A 16,263-nucleotide genomic window follows, 5' to 3' on the forward strand; every position below is an offset into this window, starting at 1 on the left:
TCCCTTAACGTTCAAGCCCCATCCTACTCCAGCCTCCTCCAACACCCTTCAACCTCCCCTGCAGCGCGGCCTCCCTCAGGCAGGTGTCTCTCCCGGCCTCTGCCATCACTCTGTGGAGCCTATCCTCACTGTCTTCCCTCTCTTTGAGGGCCTGTCATCAATCCCTTTTTAAATTTTTGGACGTCTCCCTCTGTTTTCAGATGTTTCCCCTCAGGCTCAACTTTCAGCCTTCCCTCCGACTATTCCCTCCCTCAGTCCAAGGGATCCCCTTTCTCAGCCTGCATGTCTCCTCGCTCGCTCTCAAGTGTTTCCTCTCCGTCTTCAGGATCCCAACTCTCGGTCTGTGAGGTCCCCTCTCAGTCTGAGGTGTATCCTTTTCGGTCTTCGGGGTCCCCTCACGGTCTGGGGGGGGGGTCCCCTCTAGGTCTGAAGTATCTCCCCTCTCGGTCTGCGAGGTCCTCTCTCCCGGTCTGAGATTACTCCTCCCTCGTTCTGCGGGGCTCCTTCCCTCCGAGGAAGCGGTCCCCTACCTCAGGTGTGCAAAATCTCTCGTCAGCACTCACCCTTGGTCTGGTGTGGGGTGTGGGAGGGTTGGGGGGGGTGGAAATCTCATCTCTCCGCGGGCCGCGAGCACCTGCTTTCCCCACTCACCGCCCAGCCACCAGCTCGCTTCAGCTCGCTTAAGCTCGCTCCCGCTGGTCACGGTTTGGGGCGCGCACGCCGGGCGGCGGCAGCGCGTGACCGCGCCCGCAGCGTGCGCGGTGACGTCAGTGCGCTGGCGGCGGCGGCGGTAGCGGCGGCACGGCTGTTTGTTCTGCTCTCCCGCAGCCGAGGAGCCGAAGCGGGGGCTGCGGCGGCGGCGGCGGCTGCCGGCAGTGCCCGCGGCCGAGCTGGGCCTGTGAGCGCGGCGGAGCGGCGGGCGGGCCCCGGCGCCGCGCAGGCAGCCCGAAGAGGAGGGGGCGGCGGCGGGCGGCCGGCGGGGGCGGCGTGCGGCCTAGCGTCTCAGGTGAGGACCGGTGCCCTTCGGGGCAGCAGACGGCGTGGGGCAGCCTTCTGGGGCCCGCGGCGCGATCCGCGTAACCTGCATTGCGTAATGGGGCTGGTGCGCCAGGAGCTACGCCATCGGCGCGGCGCGGGGGCGGGGAGGCCGGGGCGACGCGGGCTCCGGCCTGCGGGCCTCCCGCGTCCCCGCGCCGCTCGCGCCGGGCTAGGGCCGCTTGCGCCGTTGGCGTCGGGGCGGCAGGGCGGCTCGCGAGCGCCCCGCCGTTGGCGCCAGCGCGCCCCGGCTCTGGCTGGGCGGCCGGGCAGGGGCGCGGGCGGGGGGCGCGGGCGCAGCGGCGGGGCGGGTGGCCGGGGGCGGGCAGGGGGCGGGCCGAGGCGCCCGGCACTTCCTGTCGCCGCCATTTTGTCAAGTGAGGAGGAGGAGGAGGAGGAGGGAGGAGGAAGCGGCCGCCGCGGAGTCCGCGGTGCGCCAGGCCCGGGTAAGTCCGGGCCCGGCGTGGTGGTCACGAGCGCCGCTGTTTCCGGCCGCGGTCCCCGGGGCGGCCTCGGCCCCGGTGTTCACGTGGGGCGGCCCGACGCGCCCTCCCTCTGGAGCTTTGGTCCTCTGGCTCAGGCCGGGGCAGCGCGCCCCCGCCCTCATTTCCTCACCTTCCGGACTGTCCCTCGGAGCTCTGCGGAGAACGGAGCTGGTCCCCAGGTGGAGGGAGGAGGCTGCCGCCGTACACCTACCCGGAGAGAGGCCGTTGGGGGCGGGAGCCGTGCTCCGAGGGGCGAGCCTGGCCCCCTTTACCCACCCACTCCCGGCCCGGCAGCCCCTCACTGGGTGCTTTGTTTTGTTCGGTCGGTGCTCGCTGGCGTCCTTGCCACCGTCTCGTCTATTTGCAGTATTGTGCGTGGTGGTGGTTTGGGGTGGGGATATGGGGGAGTTGTGATTCAGCGAAATAAAATGACCCTCCCCTCCAAAACGGAAATAGCACAACTTCTCCCGACTGAGATACCCGTAAGGCCCAGGCTTGGATGAGGATGGGAAATCCCACTCTGGTGTAGTGGACTGTACAGATACTTGTGTTTAGGCCTGTGGATGAGTCATGTGCTTTTACTGTGTGGCTGACCTCTCTTTTACTCAGGATCACGCACTGTATTTTGAAGTGTTATTTTTGTTTACTCATTTAACGTTTTGTGCAACCTGGTCCTATGTATGGTCTTGGCCCTTGGGTTACTTTTTATGTGTGTGCTGGATGCAAGAAGTAAGCTCTTGGAGTCTGCGCCTCATGAGAATTAAAGTGCCTTTGCTTACCTTCAAGAGGGTTTTCCCTGCCCGTTGTTTACAAAGACCATCAGAGTACCTCTAAGCCAGTGGCTCTTAGGTGCTGTACTAATGTTTGGGAGATTTCTATGAATGGGGCTGTCAGGTTCCTTAAATTGTTGGTTCTTGGGATTTAGTTCTTGGAGGTTGTAAAGAAAGGAATTCCCAATAGGATTTATGAGTATGTTACCAGTTTCAAGAAGTTTTTGGATGGCACAGTCTGTTTTATGACCTTGCCAGTAATATGATAAAACATTACTTTCTGTTGAATTTGGATGGGGTTTATCTTTCCACCAAGGTTTTAGGTAACTGACCTGTTCTCCCCCCAGTCTTCAACCTGGGAAAGATAAACTTCTCCGATGATTTCCCTCAACCAAATCGAGAAAAGTGTGATCTGAAACAAATGCATTGCTCCCTGTTACCTGCCATACCCACTTAACCTTAGTAGGAAACAGTGTTTAAGGGCTCAAGCTGTGGAGTGAGTCTCTTAAGGTGGTTTTAGTTTGTCTTATCTGAGGACGTGAACCCACATGTGTGCATCTTGCTAGAATTCAGCCCCAACCAAATTGCTGAAGATAAGAAATTTTGCCAACAGATGAAAAGTTAGAACGCAAAAGTGACTGCATTTTAAGGATGGGTTGGCTGTTTGAGGTGTCTTTAAGGCTACTCTTCCTGGTTGAGAGGGTGATGAGAAAAAATATTACTTAAGAAGTGCAAGAGAATCATTGGCCACTTTGTAAAATTTCCACTAAATTATTGAATTGTTTAATGGAATTTAGACTTTGTTTCCAAAAGTTACCCTTTGGAGCCAGTTGTTGTGATCTTGGAGCTAAATTGCACTTTTGCTTTTGGAGCTGGAGGGGATGCAATATTTTCGTGTTACACAATTCAGGTTATTGAATGACTTGAGGTTATGAATTTTAGAGGGAGATTGGAGTCTTTTTATTTAAATTTTCAGTAAAAACCATTTGGTATCCATGATTTGAAAACCTTGGGCTGTTAAATCTGCTCTGAGAGCCCACTGTCGTCTGTATCAATAGACGTTGTCTATATCAACGTTTCAGATTCTGATTTTGAATAAAATTGTAAGTTAGACACGTTTGTCTTTATGTTCCAGGCACATCTGTAAAACGGGGGAAAAAGGGCTTGTCATTGAAAACTGCTGCTGATGTTTAATCTTCGTGATTTTTAGTGTTTAGAAAAGACTGAACATTTGCAAGGTGAGAATTGGGATTCTTTGCTGATGCTGACATTTATTTCATAAGACATGAGTTTGTTAAAAATAAATAAAATTTCTTTAAGTCATACTTTAAAAACAAAACTGGAATGTGAGTTCTATGAGGGTAGGGTTTTGTTTGCCAGTCTTTGCCTATTTTTATTCTTTAGTGTATCCTCAGCACCTTTGAAGAGCAGCTGTAATATTCTTTGAGTGAATAAACTGGAGAGATAATTGAAGAAGAATTTGGTATGCCCATAATAACATGCAAATAATTTTTCTTAAATCAATAAAATAGTAACAGTGGGCATAATTAGTAGTGACTTTCAGGGAATGTGAATTTTAACTAAGGTAACGTTAAGGTCTCTAATTATGGTAAACTTATTAATAGTCAAAGCAGCATGGCATGCAGTTGCCTCTGTGCCCTGTCTACGGTACATTTCCCGCTTTGCACTTTGAAATGTGGTGAGTGGGTTTGGGTTGTGGTTCAGTCCTGACCTGGGAAAAGTATTTTAAGAGGGAGATGAAGTGGGTAATGTTAAGTATGGGTAGCATTTCTTAATGTGAATCTCATTTTGTCAGTAAAAAAATTTAAAAAAAACATCGAGCCCTGATTTCATGTGATTGACCAATCTATTTCATCAATGATTTTTTGAGCTTCTACTATGTATAAAGGAAGACAAAAAGATATTTGTACGATGATTTTTTTATGGCTTATATAATTTTAATGTATCTACCCCCAAACATTTATTGAATATAAATTATGTATATTTTGAGCATTATACTATTGTAAAATCTTCCTGTTTTGTTTTTAGTCATTTTGTAATAGCTTTATTGAGATATAATTCACAAATGATAGTTCACCAATTTACAGTGTACAATTCAGTGGTTTTTTAGTATATTCAGAATGGTGCAGCCACCACCACAACCAATTTTAGAACATTTTCATCCCTCCAAAAAGAGATCCCTATTCATTAGCAGGCACTCTCCATCCCTTCAATCCATGGCAACTACTAATGTACTCTGTGTGTCTATAAATTTGCCTATTCTGGATATTCCAGAAATTGTACAATATATACAACCTTTTGTGTCTGGCTTCTGTTACTTGGTGTAATGTTTTCAAGGTTTTACATGGTGCAGCAGGAATCAGTACTTCATTTCTTTTATGAGTGAATACTGTTTCCTTATATGCATATGTCACATTTTATTTCTCTGTTCTTCAGTTGATGGGTATTTGGGTTTCCACTTTTTTGAACTATGGTGAATGGTGCTGCTCCAAACATTCACGTACAAATTTTTGTGTGGACATTTTGTATTAATTTCTGTTGGGTGGATAGCTAGGAGTGGAATTGTTAGGTCATGGTACTTAACCGTGCTCAATGACTTTATTGCAGTGATTTTTCTAGTACTTTCATGGAGGGGTTAAAAAAGAAAAACCTTAATAGAATGTGGTGTAGCCATCTAAAAGAATGGGGAATGGAAGTACAAGGATGTCAGCGTGTTGACATGTGGTACAGTCTGTATGGTTTGATCCCCATTTGATTTCTTAATTGTAATTGTTAGAGAACAGCGCGAAGTGCTGATGAGGCATAGAGAACAGTCAGGAAGATGCACTCCAGACTTGTGCCGTTGCTGTAAAGTGTTTAAAAACACTTAGGGTTGTTTTTTTCCCCCAGTCCAAACAGGCTACAACTGATTAAACTTGATTAAACTGCATGCACGTCTCCCAGTGTAAATCATGGGATGTATTCCATTCTAAAGAAATAGATGAAGAGTGAGTTCAGTCTCAAAGTTAGGGCAAAGTAGCCATCTGTCCATCTGTCCTGTAATAGCACTGGTTGGTCCACATCATCTGCAAAAGAGATTGTAAGGGTATTTTGTGCTTAACTTTTCAAAAAATATTGCACTGTGAACATTTCCAAAATGCTCTATTTTAAGTCGGTGTCTAAAATTCTATTATGTGAACATACCATAATTCTGCTGTTTCTGGTCATGATTTTCAAGTTTTCCCCTTTTTTCATATCTAGAAATGAAATTACCAGACCAGAGGGGGTGTGTTTTTGGAAACTTGGTACAATTTAGTTTTCTGGAAAAGTTCTATGACTCTCCTTTTATCCAGTCAAACTTTACAGTGTCTTGTTTATAAGGATGAGGCTTTTAACAGTTCCCCAACCCCCAACAAATAGCAATTAGGTAAAACCCAAGTGTGGTCTTTGTGTTCTGTGAAGCGTTCTGAGAAGCAGAAGTGTCTCCGAGATCTTGCCCTTTGACCTTTCTTCTCTCCTGCCCAGAGTTGGACTTTGCTTCCTGAAATCAGGTCTCAGAATTCCTGACTCCGTGATAGAAGTCCAGTGTAATATGAATGCTCTGGGAAAGGCTTGAACAGCCTCTTGGCATCCAGTCCTGTCTCATTTTTGCTGACCTTCTCCAAGGACTGATACTGCCAGGGTGGCACTGTTAGACCCCAGTTTGAATCCTGGCCCTCTTGCCTGCTGTGTGACCTTCAGCCTGTCACTCAACCTTCCCCAAACTTCACTTGTCCATCTTTCAGTTAAGGGTAAAGTGAGGTGGTGCTCTCTCAAGGTTATTTGCTGTCATTACCCAGGGTGAAGAACAGAAGTGGGGAGAGGCAGCCAGGTATTAGAAAGTGGAGCAGCTGAGGGTTCGGAAGATGTGCCAGCTGACATGCCTGGACACTGTGTCATCAGGTGACACCAAGATCAGCGAGGTGCCTTTCAGATCCCCCTTTGTGCTGTGTCTTCCTTCGAGTGAACTCTTGAGTAGAGCTCAGTGGGGGAGGTGATTTAAAGTGTGGATTGGGTTTTTTAAGTGAGAATTTGTCTTTAGCTGATAATGAGATTAAAAGTGGAGGGTAATGGGATTAATGGAAATTCAGCAAGCTCTGGGGGTGCCCACCTTGGGCTATTGGTGGCTGCATAGTTTTGGAGAAATGATCCAGCTGGGGAAGGTGGTCCAGTGTATTCTCAGTCCTAAGATGAAACTTAACCATTTCCTTAAAACCTGGTTATGTGAACAATGGCAACAGTCGTCCAAAGTTGCTGGTCGAGGAAGTTTTTCCAAAGCACAAGCACAGCATCTTTCTATATCTTCCCTGCCTATTTTGACTCTAAAGTATGTTGACATTTGGACTCGGTGAAAGGATTCTTGTCTCCAGGAAGGTTTGTATCACAAGTCAGGGACTCCTTGGAAAGGAGGCAGGCAGTTGTATGGTGGGCCAGGAAAGTGGAGTTCCTGGCTGGGAGGCTAAATCCCTGCTGATGGACTCTGGGCCTATTGACCAGAAGAAAACCAGTCAATGCCAGTCACTTTTACTAGGGGCTGTCAGGATCCAGTTCCATGTGGAATGCGTTTTGTGTATGTCTGTGAAACCCAATTGAAGAGTCTGTTTTTTTCAGATATTGATCAGATATGAGCATTTAACTGAAAATTCAGAGCACCTAAGTGAATATGCATTTCTTCTTTTTGATCTGTGACATACTTACAAATAAAGGCTTTTTAAAGGTCATCCTAGGTATAGGTTATTCTGTGATCTGTTCCTTGACAAGTGTTGGCCTGTTCTCAATGTAGGAAGTTTCAGGACTTTGGGCTATGGCTAGCAGAGTTGGGCTTGGGTGGAGCTGCGTACTGAAAAGGGAGAACTGAGGAGTCCATGTCGGGGGATCAGCCCCACCTCCTTCTGACCTTGACCTCAGCCTCAGGCAAGTTACATAATCTCCCTACACCTCAGTTTCCTTACTGGTAAAATGGGGTGTGTATGTTTAAGCATTGACTGGGTAGACAAAAGATGGGGGTGCCTGGCATCTGGGTTGTATTAAGATGGGGAAGGGAAGGGGGTCTCTGACTTGTACTATATTTGTTTGGGGTGGGGGAGAGTGCTGCTTTTGCTTTGCCGAAGGGGTTCAAGAATAGCTGAGCAGGCCTCACTGTGCCTGTGGTCACTTCTCTTGTCTTGGTGTGCGCTTAAGGCTGAAACTATTTGTTTCTAGTTGCTGTCATGCCAAGAGACACTGGCACATTGTGGAAGCACTGCCAGGAAGAGGTGTTGGGTTTGGTATTATGCAATTTCTAGAAACAGGAATTAGTAGTTTCTGTGTCTTTGTGTGTGGCTAACATCCCCAGTTGTCATACCCCAGGCAGTAACACATACATGCCTACAGGCGAGTTGGCCTTTGAGATTATTTTGTGTAAAAGAGAGAGAGTAAGATAAATTGGGGGATTTTACACTTAAAACATTTCCCACTATGTTTGAGGAGACATACATTTCAGGTGAGCAAATTCTGAAGGTTGAAACCAGAGGACTGCATAGAGTGTGAACCTGCCAGTGCACGTTGTGCGAGCATGTGCCGGCGCTTCCGCGCACAAGAGGGAGAGAAGGAAGGAGCTGGCCTGGACTCTGGATCTGCTGTGTGCCTCCCTTGGACAAGTTGCATATCCTTCCAGGCCTCAGTTTCTCATATGTTCAGTTCAGCTCAGTTGTGTCCACCTCTTTGCGACCCCATGGACTGCAGCACGCCAGGCCTCCCTGTCCATCACCAACTCCCAGAGCTCACTCAAACCCATGTCCATTGAGTCAGTGATGCCATCCAGCCATCTCATCCTCTGTCGTCCCCTTCTCTCATCTTCAGTCTTTCCTGGCAAGACGGTCTTTTCAGATGAATCAGTTCTTTGCATCAGGTGGCCAAAGTATTGAGTTTCAACTTCAGCATCAGTCCTTCCAATGAATATTCAGGACTCATTTCCTTTAGGATGGACTGGTTGGATCTCCTTGCAGTCCAAGGGACACTCGAGTTTTCTCCAACACCACAGTTCAAAAGCATCAATTCTTTGGTGCTCAGCTTTCTTTATTGTCCAACTCTCACATCCATACATGACCACTGGAAAAACCATAGCTCACAATGTAAAAACAATACCTCATATGTAAAATGAGGTAATAGATTTGGGCTCCAGTGAACTTTGACCACAGTCTAGGTTTTAAGAGAAAGTAATTCTTGTTTCGGGTCTTGTTTTTCAAACTCTGGATTATGAAATGAATTTAGTAGGTTGCAATCATTGTTTAAGGGGGGAGAAAAAGGAAATGTCAAAGGGTGTTACACATTCAAGGGTATTTCATAAAACATTTGCTGTGATTCTGTGTATTGTGTACACGGCGAAATCTGTTTCCTATTGTGAATCTTTTCAGACTAGTATGAAATAGCCTTGTTTTAGATACCACTTATTGTTAACTGTGGGTACCTTGAATTTTTTTTTCTTTCTTTTTTTGGTGGTTATTTTACAATCTATTTCTTTATCATTTGCCCAAGGTGATTATTCTGGATATGCTTTCTAGTAGCATGTGAACTGCATTGATCTTTAGTTTCTTTTCTTCCTTGTGCTGTGCCTGCTAGAAGCTCTTTGGAGGGTAGAGTGGGATGGGGAAGTTGAGGAGGAAGCATGTGGGGAAGGCTGTCAGCAGATTGCAACAAGCAAAACAGTAAGTATGTAAAGAGTATTTTGTGTATGTGTTGGGGGGGGCAAGTTATTTTTGCTCTTGAGATAGTGTCCTCCCAACTTTTTAATCAAGAAAGATGTTAGTTCTAAAGGAAATGGCTATATTGGTTACTTACTTATGGTATCAATAACAAACATGAAACAAAAGGGGATTTGTTGAAACAAAATGGAATTTGCTGGTTGATGTAGTAGGTCTAGAGTGGACCTCAGGCACAGCTGAAATCAGGGACTCAAATAGGGACATCAGAGCTGTTTTTTATCTCTAATATCCTGACTTCAAGGTCAAGAATGATTCTTCCCCAGTAGTGCTCTGATGACAGAAGACACTGGCTTGGATCATTGCCCATCCCTGACCATGTTCAGAGTGGGAATGCCAAGCCACCTCACTCTAACATAACACATTGATTCATCTCTGCCCTCCACTTGCTTACCTCCAGTGGTGACCCCAGCAGCATCTTGCTCCTCATTGTGAGCCATGCTAGATGGGATATTTTTCTTGAACAGTCTACATTTTATGTTTGAAGTAGAGTGTATCCCCTATTTTGAAGCAATAAATTTTGGTTGGCTGAAGGGAAGTTAATTTTCCATACTTGGTAATAAAAAACCAGAATTAGCTGCAATTAGCTTATAACGAGTTACTCAAGAAAAAGGATAAAGTGAAGATAGTTAAGGATGTGGGTATTCCAAATCCTTGGTCCAGAATTAAATGAAAGACATGATTTATACCAGGTTCAGGTACAGAGGAATTTGCTATGGGGACTCAGGGAGGAGTCAAGCCAAGTCTCAGTAGTCTCTTGGGTGGGCAAGAAGACTCCAGCCGCTGGTGATAGAGCCTAATTTGATCAGTAAACAGCCCTCAGAAAGCACAGGGGTGAGATAGGCTTATAACATGGAAGGAAGTGCAGGGGAAGACTGGGTTAATAGACCAGGTAGGTAAACATCAGCATATGCATTCATGAATGAAATTGTAATGGAGAATATTTCAGTAGACTGGATCATCTTTGTCCACACAAAAACTACATTTGTAATTTTGCCATTTGTTAAGCTGTTTCTATACTTAAATTCTTGTAAAGTCTGCTGCTTGGCATTCCTCTAGTATTACAGAAAGCTTACTCAGATTTCCATAATCAAAAACAAGTGTTAAACATTGCTAGAGTAATCATCTTCCTACAGTTCTTTCTGTTGGATTTATTCAGTTCTTTAAGGAACTCAAAATAATTGAGGATCCAGTGGCCAAAGATAGATCAGCTCTGCTTCTCATTAGAGCATCAGTTCTTAACTTAAGGGGAGGTTGGAGGTCCCTTTGAAAAGGTGACAAAGCTGTGGATCCTTTCTCCAGAAAAATGCGTATGTGTGAACATTGAATAGTTAGGGGTAGAGGCATTTCTTAGAACCCTAGAGCCCATCCAAGAAGCATGTACTAAAATGAATTTCCTGGAGTTTACTTTGAGAATGAGAAATTATTATGTTATTAAATGACCCTTGATGATTTTGAAGACTTTTGTTTTTGCATGTATCCTGCTTTTCCAAACATTTGCAATTTTTATGACCCTAGGAAACAATGTGGAGCACCCATTTTGGTTTATCCTTGTGGAAAACCCTCCAGAGACTTTCTCAGAGCTGTCAACCTGTGTCAGCTTTGGTGCAGATCTGCCCAGGAGCCTTCTACACCCCTCTTTTTCAACTTGCTCTCTTTGTTGGGTATGAGGAATGTCTCAAAATGCCAGACTGGGCCTATTGCAGTGGCTGCAGATGAAGGAAGGTTTTTGTTCTAGGGCTCTTCGCTGAAGCAACTTCTGCTGTTCATAAAACTGTTTTCCAGGATTTGGTGTTGGCTTGGAGGCTTTGCTGCAGAAGGGAATCCAGTGGCCTGCTAGCTAGCCTGATCATTTGGTCGTGCTGCGTATGGATAGACTTAGAAAGACTCGTGGCTGTGGTCCCTTCTGTGTCTTAGTGCTTGCTCTTAGCTGTGAGACCTTTTTTCCATGCTTGCATTTGAACCTTCAGACTGAGGGAGAACTTGTGGGATGAGAAAATAACCATTCTTCAGCGTGATATGTTTGTGCTTAGGGATTGAAGCATGCTGCACAGGTGGTGTGCATGATACCATTCTTCTCTCTTCCAAATCCTTTGTCTGGTACAAGGAAGGGGAAACTCAGTGTTATTAACTTGAATAATTCATGCTTTGTAATTGGGGCAGAGTTGTCAAAGGATGGAAAATAACTTGTATTACTTCTAGGAATAGTGCATGTTGTTTTAAAAATTCAGTGGAGTAAATTTTAAGATCTTAGTGACTTTCTTCAGTGATTTGTGAATGGAACAGCATTCTATCTAGCAGATACACGGAGCTGTACAGAGGAAAGACAGAGTGCGGTGGGGGAAACTAAGCTGTCAAAAAACAGATTGCTTGTGGCAAGGTCACTTTCTTTTTAGGGATGGCAGGGGTCTGTCAGGCAGATTACCTCACTAGTGCTGACCAGGTGATTCCTGATTGACTGGTTTTAAGATTCCATTTCTGGGAGAGCTGAAATGAATTAACCTGTGGTTTGTTGACATGGGGCTCATTTTGGGCCTGTTGTCCTATTTTTAACAATATCAAAACCTCTTTGCTCTCCCCTAATCTCTAAAGTTTGAATTAAATTTATATGTGCTAATGGATATTTCCCCCGTTCATTTTCTGCTGGTCTTTGGCTATAATGCATTCCTTTGCTCTGCCCAGTTGAGTTACAGTCTTATGTATTGTACACACATGGCTTTGTTGCTTAAACAGGTTGCTCTTTTTATTCTGTAAATAAAAGAAATAAACATAACTTATATGAAGGAGTTTTATAAGAGGTAGTATCATCCATGTGTAGGTTGTTTTCATTCATAATCTTCATTTAAAGTTATTTAGCTTTGAAATGCTTTCAGTTATATATATTAAAAAAAAATGGCTAAGTAGTGAAGTTTGCATATTTGTGTCTTCATTTTCCTTTTGATTCCAGGAAACTATTGAGCTCACAGATGAGTTGTTTGGAAATAACACCACCTTCATGTTCGTCCACCTTCATGTTCGTCTGTTTCAAGATAATAGCTCGCATATATTTGTAATCCCAGGAGTGCAGTTTTGAGTTCTTCACATTGGAGCTGATAGCCTGCATCTTAGCTTGCCTGTCCTCAGTGTCATTTCTCAGGACGCCTGTGGGCCTCTTTGCTCTGGGAGCCCATCTGAGTACCCTTCCCTTACACTTGGGAGAGCTGGGTTCCTCCTTTGGCCTGTGCCTCTTTAAACACCCCCGCCCCCCAATTGTTCACCTTGAGACAGTTGCTTGTCTTTGATCATTGACTCTTTGTGAAAAGGATTTCTAGCAAGTAGTTGCCTATGAACAGATTTCCCTTCAAAGGGTAGAAATACCTTTTCTGAATAGGTCCTTTTTTGTTTCTTGTTGTTTAGTTACCAAGTCGTGTCCAACTCTTGCGACCCAATAGACTGTAGCCCACCAGGCTCCTCTGTCCGTGGGGTTTTCCAGGCAAAAATAATGGAGTGGGTTGCCTTTTTTTTGTTTCTTCAGTTCAGTCATGTCTGACTCTTTGCGACCCCATGGACGGCAGCATGCCAGGCTTCCTTGTCCATCACCAACTCCCAGATCGTACTCAAACTCGTGTCCATCGAGTCAGTGATGCCATCCAACCATCTCATCCTCTGTTGGCCCCTTCTCCTCCTGCCTTCAATCTTTTCCAGCATCAGAGTCTTTTCTAGCGAGTCCATTCTTCGCATCAGGTGGCCAAAGTATTGGAGTTTCAACTTCAGCATCAGTCCTTCCAATGAACATTCAGGACTAGTTTCCTTTAGGATACAGTGGTTGGATCTTCTTGCGGTCCAAGCGACTCTCAAGAGTCTTTTCCAACACTACAGTTCAAAAGCATCAGTTCTTCGGCGCTCAGCTTTCATCATAGTCCAACTCTCACATCCATACTGGAAAAATGACTACTGGAAAAACCACATGACTACTGGAAAAACCATAGCATAGCTTTGACTAGACGGACCTTTGTTGGCAAAGTAATGTCTCTGCTTTTTAAAATGCTGTCTAGGTTGATCATAGCTTTCCTTCCAAGGATCAAGCGTCTTTTAATTTCATGGTTGCAGTCTGTTTCTTACTGCTGGCCTATTCTGAAGTGGTAGATTTGCACAGAAGTCACTCTGCTTGCTGTCTGAGTCAGCCTTCATGTATGGAGCTGCAGTGTGAATCACTTCCCTTTCTCCACTCTATTCCCCTGCACAGATGGAGCTTGTGCATCCATTTATGATCACTCCATTTTAGTGAATATTTGAGTGATTACTGGGTGCCAGGTGTACTGTTTGTTGAACTTCTAAGACCTTCTGTATTCCTAAAGTCCTCTGAAGATAGGTACTGGTATCATTTCTGTCTTAAGGATAAGAAATTTGATGTCTGGAGAGCTCAGTCACTTGGACAGGGTTGCTGTTAAGTGTCAAGGCCTGGCTCTAGACCCCAAGTGTTCATGACTAGGGAGGAAGGAATGTAATGCATGCAGATGGTTGGAATGGTACCTAATAGCATAAGGTAGATCTTGGAAGTACTCTCTGAGAGGTGCAGGCCAGGCACTCCTGGAAGGAAGAGTCCATCCAGCTGTGAACATTGGAAAAGAACTGATGTTTAGGCTGGTCTGTCAGTGAGGATAGCTGAGGCTTGGAGGAGACCTGGATAGTGCTGCAAGCAAACACCTGTCCTTTGGAGGTAGTCCGCATGGCAGAGAATTATCAGAGGAGAGTCATTGCTTTCACTGGATAGATCTTTTCATCCAGAATTCTGTGCCACTCTCCTGAAGAGTCTTATGAGGAAATTCAAACAAGTGGAATTAAGCTGCACCCTGAAAAGGTTTCCACCAGTGCTTTGATTTGGTTTCACCTCCATTTTCCCCTTGATACTCCAGTGGAAGTATTATGAGTACAGAAGAAGAATTTTGGGGGAGTAGTAAGCTGGAGTGTCATCTTTTGCCCAGGCAACTCCACCCGGGCTTGTTAAATTGGTGTGAGCTGGATGATCTCTTACGATTACTGTGAGCCGCACAGTCTCTAAGCTCTGCTTTTTGTAGGGTGAAATTGAATTCCAGCTCTTGGGCGCTTATTTCCCACTTAGGGACTCTTATTTACAAGGAATTTCCTGCCGGAAGCAAACTTGTCGACTTGGATGATTCCTTCATCGTGTGCGCGTGGGACTTTTACGTAATCAGATACTGTGTTCAGTATTCTTTGTGTGCAGTGAGGATTCAGTGATGAGTAAAAGTGTCTCCCATGTTTGTATGCCTAGTACATTTAAAACGTGATTGGGGCTTGGGGGAGTGAGACAGGTGTTTCAGAGATCTTTCTATCTTCAGTGGTGAGCAGCAACCCAGTGTTAGAACGGTGGTAATTCATTTAAGAAGTGTGCCTTGAAGAAATAGATGTTTCATTTTACTTTTAAAACTTTTCTTTCAATTTGTAAAATGACAAATGATCTCATTAAAGGTTTGGTTCGAGTATATGTGAAAAAAATATCCAGTCAAGAGAAAATGGTAGATGTTAAACAAATTCCCTGCAAAACTTGACTAGTAAGCTAGTTGGAAAGTATTGGGTTGGCCAAAAGGTTCATTTGTTTTTTTTCCATAAGATAGCTGTGGTAGTGGTTAGCTGTCTTTAATGTCATCCGAAACAACTTTGTTAGATTGTATGGTGATGGCGGTCATATCAGCATGCATTTAAAAAAAAACTTAACGAAATTGGTGAATTTTTGTGTAGTCGTCTTTAAAAAGAAGATGAAATAAAAAGCAACATTTTCAGCATATTCTTTATTGTTTCAAGAAAGGCAAAAATGCAACTGAAAAGCAAAAAGATTTGTGCAGTGTATGGAGAAGGTGCTGTGACTGATTGAATGTGTCAGAAGTGTTTTTCGAAGCTTTGCGATGGAAATTTCTCACTGCACCGTGTACCATAGTTGGGTAGACCAGTTGAAGTTGCTGGCAGTCAAATTGAAACATTAGTGGAGAATAACAATCAATGTTACACCACTTGGGAGATAGCTGATATACTCAAAATATCCAAATCAAGCATTGAAAATCTTTTGTACCACCTTGGTTATGTTGATCACTTTGATGTTTGGGTTCCACATAACTGAAGCAGAAAAAAACCTTCCTGACAGTATTTCCGCCTACGATTTCTCTACTGAAATGTAACAAAAATGTTCTGTTTTTTAAAACAAATTGTGATAGACGATGAAAAGTGGATACTGTACAGTAATATGAAATGAAAGATTGTGGAGCAAACGAAATGAACCACTACCAACCACACCAAAGGCCAGTCTTCATCCAAAGAAGGTGATGTGTCTATGGTAGGATTGGAAGGAAGTCATTTTATTACAATCTCCTTCTGGAAAATGAAACAATTATTTCTAACCAGTACTGCCCCCAGTTAGACTAGCTGAAGGCAGCACTTGATGAAAAGCATCTGGAGTTAGTCAACAGAAAATGCATAATCTTCCATCAGGATAATGCAAGACCACATGTTTCTTTGGTGATTAGGCAAAAATTGTTACAGCGTGTCTGGGAAGTTCTGGTTTGTCTGCTGTATTCACCACACATTGGACCTTTGGATGTCCATTTATTTTGGTCTTTATAAATTCTCTTAATGGAAAAAAATTAATTCCCTGATAGACTGTAAAAGACACCTGAAACAGTTCTTTGCTCAAAAAAGGTAAGTTTTGGGAAGATGGAATTACAAAGTTGCCTGGAAAGTGGGAAAAGGTAGTAGAACAAAATGGCAAATACATTGTTCAATAAAGTTCTTAGTGAAAATGGATAATGTCTTTTAGTTTTACTTTAAAAACCGAAGGAATTTTTTTCCCAACTCAGTACATTATCAAAATATAATAGATTTATTGCTGCATAATTCTGTTGCTCTAAAATTCTAAAATTGCATATAGGATAAAATTGAAATTCCCATCCTGTGGTACTGTGAGCTCCTGGCTTTTGTCACAAGACCATCGCCCAATTCCATGTCTTGATTCTTTGCTGCTTCTGTACTCCCTCCATATTTTAGGGTCCAGTTTGGAGCATTCTTATTTTACAGTGATCTGCCCAGTTCCTAGGGTTTCCCTTGTGGCTCAGCTGGTAAAGAATCCACCTACAATACGGGAGACCTGGGTTCCATCCTGGGTTGGGAGGATCTCCTGGAGAAGGGAAAGGTTACCCACTCAAA

At 44.4% G+C, this 16,263-nt stretch overlaps 1 protein-coding gene across 1 annotated transcript in view; it reads left to right on the forward strand.

The window, feature by feature from the left end:
- Positions 1 to 807: 807 nt before the first annotated feature.
- BRD4 (bromodomain containing 4) overlaps positions 808 to 16,263 on the forward strand; it is an 87,814-nt gene continuing 72,358 nt past the window's right edge. The window contains 1 exon segment of the mRNA XM_059888518.1: positions 808 to 1,006. The gene's annotated coding sequence lies outside the window, so the exon portion shown is untranslated.

Source organism: Bos taurus, chromosome 7 (assembly GCF_002263795.3).
Source record: "Bos taurus isolate L1 Dominette 01449 registration number 42190680 breed Hereford chromosome 7, ARS-UCD2.0, whole genome shotgun sequence".
NCBI lineage: Eukaryota > Metazoa > Chordata > Mammalia > Artiodactyla > Bovidae > Bos > Bos taurus.